Genomic DNA, 14,912 nt, shown 5'->3' on the forward strand with positions numbered 1-14,912 from the left:
ACCCCACCAAAGGAGCAGCAGCCATGTGAGCAGCCTCTCCCCACCAGCCAGAGGAGCCACCACTGCTGCAAACAGCACCCCCAGAGGAGCCACTGCCAGCTGAGGAGCAGCCACTGCCACGACTGCTCAAGGAGCCACTGCCACCCAAGAGCCACTGCCACCCAAGGAGCCACTGCCACCCAAGGAGCAGCCCCTGCACAACTCAACATCAAGATGCTTTGGTGAGATCAAAAATGGGTAGACAAAGAAACCCCAATGGAAAGAAAAGGAGGAATTGCCAGAAAAGCAGCTAAGTGAAACAGAGGCAAGCAATATGTCAGAAAAATAATTCAGAATAAGGGTCATACAGTTCATAAACCGGATGGATGAAAAAAATCAACAACTTATGTAAGAATCAAGTAGAAATGAAGAGTAATATAGCTGCAATAAAAAACACCATGGAAAGACTCAACAGTAGACTAAGAGAAGCAGAAGACCAAATTAGCAAATTAGAAGACAGGGAAGCAAAACACACCCAAACTGAACTGCAATTGGAGAAAAACAATGAAAAGACATGAGGAAAGCTTAAGGGAGCTATGAGACAACATGAAACAAAGCAACATACAAATAATATGGGTGACAGAACAACAGGAAGAGGAACGAGGTTAAGAAAACCTATTTGAAGATATAATATCAGAAAAATTCCCTGGTGTGGGGAAGAAAAAAATCACACAAGGATAAGAGAGTCCCAAACAAGATGAACCCGAAAAGATCCACACCAAGACACATCATAATTACGATGGCAAATGATCAGGACAAAGAGAGAATCTTAAAGGCTGCAAGAGAGAGACAGAAAGTTATGCACAAGGGAGCTCCCATTAGATTATCAAATGATTTCTCAACAGAAAAACACCAGGCCAGTAAAGAATGGAAGGAAATTTACAAAGTGATGCAAAACAAGGGACTGAATCCAAGAAAACTCTATCCAGCAAAACTATCATTAAAAATTGAAGGGAAAATAAGATGCTTCACAGACCAAAAAAAAAAAAAAAAAAAAAAAGCAAAGGGAGTTTATCTCTACCAAGCCAGAAATACAAGAAATGTTAAAAGGACTGGTGTAAAAAGAAGAAACAAAAAGGTAAGAAGGAATACAGGCAAAAAAAATAAAAATGGCTACAAACAAATACCTATCAATAATAAATTTAAATGTGAACGGACTAAATGCTCCAATCAAAAGACATTGAGTGAATGAATGGATAAGAAAACATGACCATATATATGCTGTCTACAAGAGACACACTTCAGAACAAGTGACTCACACAGACTGAAAGTGAATGGATGGAAAAAATATCTTTCAGGCAAATGGAAATGAAAAAAAAAGCTGGGGTAGGAATACTTATATCTGACAAAATAGACCTCACAGTGAAGGCCATAACAAGAAATATGGAAGGCCACTTCATAATACTAAAAGGATCGATAAAACAAGACAATATAACCCTGATAAATATATATGCACCCAATGTAGGAGCACCCAAATACATAAAAAAATCTCCTAGAAGATATCAACGGAGAGAGAGACAACAAAACAATCATAGTAGGGGACTTTAATACACTATTAACATCACTGGACAAATCCTCTAGACAAAAATTCAGCAAAGAAATGGCAATCCTAAATAACTCACTAGAGCAGATGGAGTTAATTGACATCTTCAGAACATATCACCCCAAAGCTACAGAATACAAGTTCTTCCCAAGTGCACATGGGATATTTTCAAAAATAGACCACATATTGGGTCACAAGCAAAGTCTCCCAAAATTCAAGAAGATTGAAATCATATCAAGCATCTTCTCAGATCACAATGTCATAATATTAGACATAAACTAAAAAAAAAAATCCAAATATTCAAACACTTGGAAGCTGAATAGCATGCTATTAATTTCCAAAGAGATTAAAGAAGAAATTTAAAATATCCAAGAAATTGCCGAAACCGGTTTGGCTCAGTGGATAGAGCGTCAGCCTGTGGACTCAAGGGTCCCTGGTTCGATTCCGCTCAAGGGCATGTACCTTGGTTGCCGGCACATCCCCAGTAGGGGGTGTGCAAGAGGCAGCTGATCGATGTTTCTCTCTCATCGATGTTTCTAGCTCTCTATCCCTCTCTCTTCCTCTCTATAAAAAATTAATAAAAAAAAAATATATATAAAATATCCAAGAAATTATTGACAGTAAATACACAGGAATCCAAAATCTATGGTACACAATGAAAGTAGTCCCAAGAGGGAATTTTAAAGCTCTACAGGCCTAATTAAAAAAAAAAAAAAAAAAAAAAAAAAAAAAAAAAAAAAAAAACAAGAAAAAATGGTAGTAAATCATCTAAATCTACAACTTAAAGAATTAGAGAGAGAGCAACAAGAAAAGCCCAGGGTGAGCAGAAGGAAGAAGATAATGAAGATCAGAGCAAAAATAAATGACATCGAGACAAAAAAAATACAAAAAAATCAATGAAAGGATAAACAAGAATGAAAAACCTCTAGCCAGGCTCACAAAGACGCAAAGAGAGAGGACCCAAATAAAAGAAAGAGGCGAAATAACAACAGACCCCACAGAAATACAAAGGTTTGTTAAAAAATACTATGAACAGTTCTATGCTAACAAACTAGACAACATGTAGGAAATGTACATATTCCTAGAAAAATACATCCTTCCAAAACTCAATCAGGAAGAATCTAAAAATCCCAATGGGCCGATAACTATGAAAGAAATTAAAGCAGTTATCAAAAAGCTTCCAACAAACAAAAGCCTGGGGCCAGATGGCTTCACAGGGGAGTTATATCAAACATTCAAGGAAGAACTAAAACCTATCCTCCTCAGATTATCAAAAAAATTCAAGAGGAAGGAACACTTCCAAGCCAGCATCACTCTAATCCCAAAACCAGATAAAGACAACACAATGAAAGAGAATTACAGGCCAATATCCCTCATGAACATAGATGCCAAAATCCTCAACAAAATTCTAGCAAATCAAAACCAGCAGTACATCAGAAAGATGATAAACCATGACCAAGTAGGATTTATCCTGGGGATGTAAAGATGCTACAATAACCGCAAATAATAAATGTGATACATCACATAAACAAATTGAGAGATAAAAATCACATAGTCATATCAATTGATACAGAAAAAGCATTTGACCAAATCCAACACCCTTTCTTGAAAAAAAAAACTCTCAGCAAGGTGGGAATAGAAGGATCATACCTCAACATAATAAAAGCCATATATGATAAACCCACAGCCAACATCATATTCAATAGGCAAAAACCAAAACCATTTCCCCTAAGAACAGGAACAAGACAGGGATGCCCATTCTCACCACTCCTGTTCGACATAGTACTGAAAGTACTAGCCATTGTGACTAGACAAGAAGAAGAAATAAAAGGAATCCAAATGGGAAAAGAAGTAAAACTGTCTTTATTCGCAGATGACATGATACTGTACATAGGAAACCCTAAATACTCCATCAAAAAATTATTAGATTTAATAAATGAATTTGGAAATGTAGCAGGATACTAAATTAATGGCAAGAAATCTATGGCATTTCTATACACCAATAGTCAACCTACAGTAAGAGAGACTAAAATTCAATCCCATTTACCATTGCACCAAAAAAATTAAGATACCTAGGAATAATCTGAACTAAGGAGGTAAAAGACCTCTACATGGAAAACTGAAGGACACTGAATAAAGAGATAGAGGAAGACATAAAGAAATGGAAGAACCTACCATGTTCATGGATTGGTAAAATCAACATCATTAAAATGTACATATTACTCAAAGCAATCTATAGATTCAATAGACTCGCCATTAAAATACAAACAGCATATTTCACAGATCTAGAACAAACTTTCCAAAAATTCATCTGGAATAAAAAATACCGCTAATAGCTGCAGCAATCCTGAGAAAGAAGAACAAAGTAGGTGGGACCTCAATACCGATATCAAACTGTATTACAAAGCCACTGTTCTCTAAACAGCCTGGTACTGGCACAAGAACAGATATACTTTATGAAACACTGGAATAGAATAGAGAATACAGAAATCAACCCAAACCACTATGCTCAATTAATATTTGACAAAGGAGGCACGAACATACAATGGAGTCAAGAAATTCTCTTCAATAAATGGAGTTGGGAAAATTGGACAGATACATGCAAAAAAATGAAACTAGACCACCAACTTACACCATACACAAAAATAAACTCACCATGGATAAGGACTTAAACATAAGATGGGAGACCATAAAAAGTCTAGAGGAATCCACAGGCAGAAATATTTCAGACATATGCCAAAGCAATTCCTTCACTGATACTGCCCCTAGGGCAATAGAAACTAAAGAGAAAATAAACAAATATGACTATATCAAAATAAAAAGCTTCTGCGCAGCAAAAGGAACCATCAACAAAACAAGAAACCCACTGTATGGGAGAACATATTTGCCAATGTTATTACCGATAAGGGTTTAATCTCCAACATTTACAACGAACTCATACAACTTAACAAAAGAAAGATAAACAACCCAATCAAAAAATGGGCAACGGACCTAAGTAGATACTTTTCGAAAGAAGACATAAGGAAGGCCAAGAGACATATGAAAACCTGCTCAAAGTCACTAATCATCCGAGAGATGCAAATCAAAACGACAATGACTTACCATTTTACACATGTCAGAATGGCTATCATCAAGGAATCAATAAATGACAAGTGCTGTCAAGGATGCGGAGAAAAAGAAACCCTTGTGCACTGCTGGTGGGAATGAAGACTGGTGCAGCCACTGTGGAGAACCATATGGAGTTTCCTCAAAAAACTAAAAATTGAACTCCCATTTGACCCAGTGATCCCACTTCTAGGAATATATCCCAAGAAACTTGAAACACCAATCAGAAAGGATATATGCACCCCTATGTTCATAGCAGCACAATGTACCATAGATAAGATTTGGAAACAGCCTTAGGTCCATCAACAGATGAGTGGATTAAAAAACTATGGTACATCTATAGAATGGAATACTATGCTGCCGTAAAAAAGAAGGAATTCTTACCATTTGCAACCGCATGGATGGAACTGGAGTGTATTATGCTAAGTGATATAAGCCAGTCAGAGAAAGATAAATATCACATGATCTCACTCATTTATGAAATATAATAAACAACATAAACTGATGAACAAAAACATTTCCAGAGACAGAGAAGCATCAATCAGACCGTCAAACCTCAGAGGGAAGGATGGGGAGTGTGGGGGTAAGAGGGAGAGATCAACCAAAGGACTTATATGCCTGTATATAAGCCTAACCAATGGACACAGACAACAGGGGGCTGAGAGCATGAGTGGGGGGTTAGGGTGAAGGGTAGGGGTTTGGGAAAAAGTTGAGGAATAAGGACACATATGTAACACCTGAATCAATAAAGAAATGTTAAAAATGGCAATGAGGTACCTTACACCTGACAGAATGGCTACCATCAACAAATGACAAGTGTTGGCGAAGATGTGGAGAAAAGAGAACCCTAGTACACTGCTGGTGGGAATGTAGACTGGTGCAGCCATTATGAAATATAGTATGGAGTTTTCTCAAAAAAAGTAAATATTGAACTTCCATTTGACCCAGTGGTACCACTTCTAGGAATATATCCTAAAAAAGCTGAAACACCAATCAGAAAAATGCATGCACCCTTATGTTCATAGCAGCACAATTCACAATAGCTAAGATCTGGAAACACCCCAAGTACCCATCAGTGGAGAGTGATAAGAAAGCTGTAGTACATTTACACTTTGGAGTACTATGCTGCTATAAAAAAGGATCTCTTACTCTTTGAGACAACATGGAGGGACCTGGAGAGTATTATGGTAAGCAAAATAAGCCAGTCAGAGAAAGACAAGTATCACATGATCTCATTCATATGTGCAATCTAATGAACAAAATAAACTGTTGAAGAAAATTGATCCAGAGACATAGAAGTAGAGAACAGGCTGCATAATTTCAGAGGAAAGGTGGAAGAGGTTGGGATGAGATCAAACCAAGAACTTTTATGCATATATGCATAACCCATGGATGCAGACAATAAAATGGTGAAGGCCTGGAACAGGTGGTGGGGGTGGACCTGAAGGGATCATTGGTGTGTGTGTGTGGGGGGGGAAATGGAAACATGTGTAATACTTTCATTAATAAAGATTTAATAAAAAATTAAAAATAAATAAATACAATGCAAAAAAAGAAAAGGTATGTGGACAAAAATGAAAATGTGACATCAAAATTTGGAAGATGCATCAAACTAAGAAAAATGTTTATAAACTATGCAGGCCTACTTTAAGAAACAATAAAAAACTCAAATGGACAATCTAACATTACACCTTAAGAAATTAGAAAAAGAAGTACAAATAAAACACCAAGTTAGAAAATATAATAAATATCACAGTAGAAATAAATGAAATACAGAATAAAACACAATAGAAAAAAATAATGAAACAAGTTGCTTCTTTGAAAAGATAAACAAAATTGTTCAACCTCAAGGTAGACTCACTAAAGAACAAAGAGGGAAAACTAAAAATAAATAAATAAATAAATAAATAAATGTTTTAAATAAACTTAAAAGGGGAGAATTTGCAGACACCACAGAAATACAAACGTTATACAGAAATAACATGAAAGGCTATAAATCACAAAATTTTTTTAAATTTCTTTATTGATTAAGGTATCACATATTTGTCCTCGTCCCCCCATTTCCATCCCACCCCCCTCCCCACACATGCCCCCACCCCCCGGTTGCCCTTAACCGCTGGTTGGGCTCATATGTCTGCACACAAGTCCTTTGGTTGATCTCTCCCTTTACCCCCACCCTTCCCTACCCTCCCCCTGAGGCCCGACAGTCTGATCCATGCCTCCTTGTTTCTGGGTCTGTTCTTGTTCATCAGTCTATGTTGTTCATTATTTCCCCTAGATGAGTGAGATCATGTGCTATTAGAAATACACTTATAAGAACCGAAAATGAGACAAGCAATAATGGTTATGGTGACAGGCAAATGAATCAGTCTGTAGTGAGTTTCTTTGTGGGCCAACAGTTCTTTTGAGACCCAATTTCAATGTCCAACAGTTCCTTATGTGTACATGTCAGCACTGACATTTCAGTTCTGGATGGTGGACAAATTGTGGTAATGCAGGTCCGACTCTGTCTGGTTTGGTCCTGGGCAATCTGCAGTGATGCACAGCTGCTAACTGCTAGTATGGGAAGGCCACATCAGCGTCTTCTGTCTCTGGACTGCTTCTCTTCTGTCTTCATGGCTGGAGTAGTCCTGTCGATTCTTCTCTTGCTAGAATCCACATGGTCTCGGAGTTGTTTTCTGAAAATATACAAACATATTCTCGACCAAAAGTTAATAAAGGAATATTTTCTATAAATTTGACTGAGGATCCTTTTTCAATTTTTGCCCAAATGATTTTCCTCTGGCTTGTTTTATCACCTTGTGTGTTTTTCATGGGTGTCTTGCTTTTAGCCTTACAATTAATTTTCTAAAGTATTAATTTTCTAGATGTAATTTACTTACAGGATATTTTTCCTTACATGATATTCCTCTACTATCCCCTCCTTTTTTGATTTAAATGTTAGGAGGCTTTTGAAAATTTTATAATGTAGTCTTGATGGCTTTTAAATTTTAATTTTTTGTACTATAATATTACTGTTTTAGGTTCATTACATGGTGCACAATTTTATCGTGAGATGAAGTACCAATAAAAATTTTAGTTGACACTTTAGGAACACCTTTTTGTCCAGTACAATTATTTTTTCTAGAATATTCACTTGTTTCAACTGGCCAATTTAAATTTGCCTGAAAACTTGACTACTATTTTACTGTCAAATTTATTACTCTAACAATAATTTTGTTTTACCCTGTAAATATTGGTGGAAAGGGTTATTTGCCTTCTTGAGTAGGTCCTGAGCATTCCTGGTGGTAGGCTGGATTTAGATATCATAAACCCACTTCCCCACAACATGGGTACAAGACAACTCAAACAATTCTTGTTGGAGTGAGAGGGCAGCTGCTGTCGGCCAAGTCTCTGTCGGTCACCTGGGTCCTGATCTGAGCTGGGCATGGGAAGCACGAAGCAGCCATGGGGGCAGGAGACCTCCCTCAGAAGGGGCTAGGATTCAGGCCCCTGCAATGTTGGGGGGGTGAGGGTCTGTGCCCCACCTCTGCTGATCCCCAAATTCTCTCCTGATAGCCCCTCTGTGACTGTGCCTGTCTTAGGTTGTTCCTTCCTTGAGGAATCTTACCTGTCTCTGGCTAACCAGCCATCCTCCGGGGCCAAGCAGGGTGACGTGAGGTTCAGTTTTGTCTCCTTGGTAGCCTATGCCCCCGTGGCCTCCATGCCCAGCTCATACAACTTTCTTTGGCCAAATTATGAAGAATTGGACAACATAAATAGGCAAATCACTAGTAAAGAAGTTGAAATAGTAATAATAACCCCCCTTTAAAAAAGTCCAGGACATGGTGCCTACACTGGTGAATTCTACAAAACATTTAAAAAAAGATTTAATACCTATCCTTCTCAAAATCATGCAAAAATTGAGAAGAGAAAAATACTTCCCAGCACCTTTTTAAATCCAAAACCATCTTGATATCATAACCAAGTAAGGACATCACACACAAAATACAGGCCAGTACCTCTGTTGAACCTACATTTAAAAATCCTAAACAAATGATAGCAAATCAAATACAGCATCGCATTAATAGAATCCTACAACATGACCAAGTGGGGTTTATTCCATGGATGCTATAATACTTCAAGATCCACAAATGTGATATACCAAATTAACAAAAAAATATATAAAATTCATATGATCAACTCCGTATATGCAGAAAAATAAATTAACAAGATACAATATCCATTTATGAAAACAACTCTCAACAAAATGGGTATAGAAGGAAACCTAATAAAGGTCAGATATAAAAAACCATCATATAACATCATACTCAATGGTAAAAAACTGAAAACTTTTCCTCTAAGATCAAAAACAACAGAAGGATTCACACTTGGTATTGGAAGTATCAGACAGAGCAATCATCCAAGTAAAAGAAATGAGGCATCAGATTTGTAAAGTAAAAAGTAAAACTTGCTATTTGCAGATGACATAATTTCATACATGGAAAACCCTAAAGGCATCACAAAATATTATTAGAAACAATAAATGAAAACAGTAAACTTGCAGGATACAAAGCTCTGTTGCATTTCTATATGCTGATAACAAAATATCAGAAACAGAAGTGGAGAAAAAAATCTCATTTACAATTACAACAAATAGAATAAAATGCTTAGAAATAAATTTAGCAAAAGAGGTAAAGAAACTATAACTCTGAAAACTACAAGACACTGGTAACACAAATTGAAGAAGACACAGAGGCATGGAAACATTCCATATTCATGGATTGGAAGAATTAACATTGCTAAAATGGCCATATTACCTAAAGCAATCTACAGATTTAATCCAATACCTATCAAACTTGCAAAGGTATTTTTCACAGAAATAAGGAAAAAAACCTTATATTTGTATGGGACCACAACAATCTTGAGGAAAATAAGAACAAATCTGAGGTATCACATTCTCTGACTTCAAACTATACTAGAAAACTATGTAATCTAATAATAGACAAATATGCAAATTGACCATACCTCCGACACACCCACAAGCCACGCCCACCGTCCAATCAGAGCGAGTATGCAAATTAACCCAAACCAAGATGGCTACAGCCACAGAGAGCAAGGTTTCCTAGGTAACAGAGGAAGCCAAGCTTTCTGCCAGCCGTTGCAGGCCTAAGCCTCCACTCAAGCTACAAAGTTTCAATTATAGAAGGTAAACAAATTCAAACAAATTGCAGCAGAATGGAGCTTGAGAGAGCAGGCCAGGGTTGCCCCTGGCAACAGGGGAAGCAAAGCTTTCCGCACACCCTGGCCGGCCCACCCGCTTAAGGCAACAAAGTTTCAATTATAACCCCAACACAAATGGCTGCCAGCTGCCCGTGGAGGGAGCCCCAGGCTTGGCTCCGCTCCAGGCTACAAAGTTTCAATTGTAGAAGGAAAATAAATTCCAGATACCAGGGCCTCCGCTTGCGTTGCCAGAGGGTGTGGCCGGCCTGCAAACCACCACAGGCCCCTCGCTCAGGCTGCCCCATGCCCCAAGGGAACCCCACCCTGATCAGGGACACCCTTCAGGGCAAACCAGCTGGCCCCCACCCCTGAGTACTATGCAGATTGATCATCACTGCAACACACAATATAGCTGCCCCCATGTGGTCAAAGATCCTGCCCCCATGTGGACACAAGATGGCCACCACAAGATGGCCAGCAGGAGAGGGCAGTTGGGAGGCACCCAGCCTGTAAGGGAGGGCAGTTAGGGGAGGGCAGTTGAGAAGGACCTGGCCTGCAAGGGAGGGCAGTTGGAGGTGATCAACCCTGCAGGAGAGGGCAGTTAGGGGTAACCAGGCTGGCAGAGGAGAGAAGTTGGGGACAAACAGGCTGGCATGGGAGTGGTTAGGGGGTGATCAGGCTGGCAGGCAGAAGCGGTTAGGGGCAATCAGGAAGGCAGGCAGGCAAGCAGTTTGGAGCCAGCAGTTCTGGATTGTGAGAGGGATGTCCGACTGCCCGCTTAGGCCCCTTGAGGGGTCCCAGATTGGAGAGGGTACAGGCTGGGCTGAGGGACAACCCCCCTCCATGCACGAATTTCGTGCACCGGGCCTCTAGTAGTAATTAAAACAGTATAATATTGGCAGGAAAAAAAAACAGGCTCATAGACTACTGGTACAGAATTGAAAGCTCAGAAATAAACCTAAAGATATATAGGAAACTAATTTTTAACAAAGGAGCCAAGAATATAAAATGGATAAAGAAAAGTCTCTTCAATAAATGGTGTTGGGAAAACTGGACTGTCATATGCAAAGCAATTAAAATAGACTACTCTCTAACTTCTAAATTTTTTTCCTTTTTATTGAATTTATTGGGGTGACATTGATTAACAAAATTATACAAGTTTTAGGTGCACAATTCTACAATACATCATCTGTGCATTATATTGTGTGTTCAATATAGACTACTGTCTTGTACCCCCTGCGCGCGCACACACACACACACACACACACACACACACACACACATCAAAATGGATTAAAAGTTTGACTAGAGAAGAAAACATGCTTGTAGAGATTGGTCTTAAAAGGGTTTTGTGAAATTGACCCCAAAGGCAAGGGATGTAAAAGCAAATATAAACAAATGGGAATATATCAAACTGAAAACCTTCTGCACAGCAAAAGAAACCAATAAAACAAAGGGCAACCAAGCAAATGGGAAACAATATTTACAAACTAGAGGCCTGATGCATGAAAATTCATGCACTGGAAGCGGAGGTCCCTTAGCCTGGCCTGCCCCCTCTTACAGTCCGGGAGCCCTCAGGGGTGGGAGGCAACCCGGCAATCAGGGGAAGGCAATACCCCCATTACACCACTGCTGCTGCCACTGCGGGCAGTGCAAGCCTCGGCCAGCCCTGGTTACCTGTGCCTTGAGCTGGCCCTGGGCAGCTGGGCAGGTGCCATCCAAGGCTTGCCTGTGCCTCAGGCCAGGCCTGGGCAGCTGGAGGGCTGAGGGGATAGGGGGACTCTGGAGGCAGGCGTGTGGACTGCCCCAGGCCCAGCCGCACACCTGCCACCCTGCGGGAGCTGAGGGGAATGGGCGCTACCATCTTGTGGATGCGGGCACCACCATCTTTGAGGGCGTGTAAGTGAATTAACATATTCCCTCCTTATTGGCTGTGGGTGCTGCCATCTTTGAGGGTGTGGCAGTCAATTAGCATATTCCCTCCTTATTAGCTGTGTGTGCCGCCATCTTTGCAATGGTGTGATGGTCAATTAGCATATTTGCTCTTTATTAGATAGGATGATACTTAACATAAGGGGTTAATATCTAAAATATATAAAGAGCTCATACAACTCAATAACAAAAAACAAACAATCTGATTTTAAAAGTTGGCAGAAAACCTGAATAGATCTTTTTCCAAAGAAGACATACAGATAGCCAACAGACATAATAAAAGATATTAAACATCACTGATTATTACTGAAATACAAATAATAACCCCAATGAGATATACCCTCACTCCTGTTGGAAAGGTTATTATCAAAAAGACAGCAAATAACAGTGTTGGAGTGGATGTGGAGAAAAGGGAATGTAAACTATAAGTGGGAATGTAAATTGATACAACCACTATGGAAAAGAGTATGAGGGTTCCTCACAAAATTAAAAGTAGACATTCCATATGACCCAGCAATATTAGTATTTACCCCCCAAATTAAAAAAAAACAAAACACTTATTCATAAAGATATATGTACCCCTATGTTCATTGCAGCATTATTTACAATAGCCAAGACAAGGAAACAACTTAAGTTTCCATGCATGGTTACATGGATAAAGGTATGGTGCATATATAATGTAATAAGGCTCAAACATAAAAAGATGAAATATTCCCATTTGTCACAACATGAATCGAACTGAAGAGTATTATGCTAAGTGAGATAAGTCAAATGGGAAAGGAAAAAATTGTATGATTTCACTAAATGTGGGATATAAAACAAAACAACAACAAATCTACACTAATAAAAGAGAAACAGGCAAATTGACCATACCTCCGCTACTCCCACAAGCCACGCCCACCAGCCAATCAGGAGCAAGTATGCAAATTAACCCAACCAAGATGGCGGCAGCCACTGAGCTGGAGTGAGCAGGAGCCTTGGGTTGCCCTGGCGATGGAGGAAGCCAAGCTTCCCACCCGCCCTGCCCAGCCCTGGCCTCCGCTCAAGGCTATAAAGTTTCAATTATAGAAGATAAATAAATCCCAGATACCTGATTCCAGCCAGCCCTGGCCTCCACTCAAGGAGGCGCTGAAAAAAAAAAAAGGAAAAAAGGAGGGGCTGGGAGCTTGGGTCTCCAGGGGGTGATCAGGCCAGGATGAGACAGCAGTTGTGGGTGATCAGGCTGGTGGGGGGTGGGGCCATTGGGGGTAAGCAGACCAGCAGGGGGGCCAGTTGGGGGTGAGCAGGCCATCAGTGGGGGTCAGTTGGAGGTGATCAGGACAGCGGGGGGGCAGTTTGGAGTGAGCAGGCCAGCAGGGGGCAGTTGGGAGTGAGAAGGCCATCAGGGGAGGCAGTGGGGGTGAGAACACTGGCACAGGGGGAAGTTGGGGGTGATCAGGCTGTAGGGGGGGCAGGGGGGGCGAGCAGGCTGGCAGGCAGAGTCATTAGGGGCAATTAGGCAGGCAGGCAGGCGGGTGAGTGGCTGGAGCCAGCAGTCCCAGATTGTGAGAGGAATGTCCGACTTCCAGTTTAGACCCGATCCCTGTTAACTGGCAGTTGGACATCCTTCAAGGGGTCCCAGATTGGAGAGGGTGCAGACCTAGCTGAGGAACACCATCCCCCCACCACCACCCGCCGTGCACAAATTTCATGCACTGGGCCACTAGTGAACAAATAAAAATACAGGCAACAAAATGGTGGTTGGAAAGGTGGTTGAGGGGAGAGCAAAGTGGGTAAAGATTGTCAAATATATGGAAGAAAGCTTCACTTTGGTTGTGAGAACACTATAAAGTATACAGCTGTTGAATTATAATGTTGTATGAGTGAAATTATATAATGTTATAAGCAATATTACCTCAATAAATGTAATTTAAAAATATAAACAAAAAACTGAGAAAAATTAAGACACTCCAATATATACAAATCTGACAGGGCTTGTTACCACTGGGACTAACCTATAAACTGTGCCAAAGGTAGTCCTTCAGTTTGAAATGAAATCAAAGCCATATACAAGATGAATCAGTGGTGACCATTTGGTTTAGCCACCGTGGAGGGAACTGGTGACCTTAATAAAGAGCATTCTGGGTGGAATTTTGGAGTGTCTGAAATGGGCTTGAGAGATAAGCTGGAGGGGAAACATGGTCAAGAGACCTTTTTAAAAGATGGGTGATATAGGGAACAGGGAAGATGGCAGCCAACTGGACGGTGGTGAGCAAGATAGTGAGAGAGAGAGAGAGAGAGAGAGAGAGAGAGAGAGAGAGAGAGAGAAAGTTGAGTGCATGGATGTGTGGGGAGTGTGTGTATTTGTGACTGAGGGACAGTTGTATTCCACAGGATTGTTGGGGACTGTGGAATATAACTGTTGCTGGCCAGACAGCCTCTACTACTACTGAAATCTATTCCTGGGCAGCCGGCTCTGCCACAGAGACTGCACCATCTTGAAGGGGAGAGAAGTTGTGATTGGAAGCCCAGCCTTACCTTCACATGGGGATACCTTGGATACCTCCCTGGACCCTACAGCCACAATGCCCAGGGTCCAACTGCCTCAGCTATGAACGCACAAACACTGAGACTACAGCTTCCCTGGCCGCAGGCACCTAAAAAGTTTGTCTAGGGGGAGACAAGGTGGTGGCCAAATAGGCAGACCGGTCCTGCACTTTCTCACAAAGCAGATAGAAGAAACAGCTGAATTGAATAACATCCACCTAGAATTGGTGATTTAAACATAGCTGTTGAGGCAATCTGTGGATGGAAAGGTCGGAGATTGACTGGAGAGAGGTAGAATCAGGGATCTGGACTGGAAGGAGAAATTCATGCAGCTGGGACTAGAGTCTCAGAGGGAGACTGTGCTGCACCAAATCCGAGTCCCTTGAGGTCAGTGTAGCCCTTGAATGTGGAAGGGGTCCACAGGGCTGCTGGCAGTGGGGGACTCTAGATCTGAGCCCACAGCCATGGGAGACTGCACCCAGAAAGGCAACCTGAGGTTCTATACCAGTCGCACAGTGCCAGGGTGTGTGTGGGGGGGGGGGGGGGGAGAAAGACACAAGGCAGC

Source organism: Eptesicus fuscus, chromosome 1 (assembly GCF_027574615.1).
Source record: "Eptesicus fuscus isolate TK198812 chromosome 1, DD_ASM_mEF_20220401, whole genome shotgun sequence".
Taxonomy (NCBI): domain Eukaryota; kingdom Metazoa; phylum Chordata; class Mammalia; order Chiroptera; family Vespertilionidae; genus Eptesicus; species Eptesicus fuscus.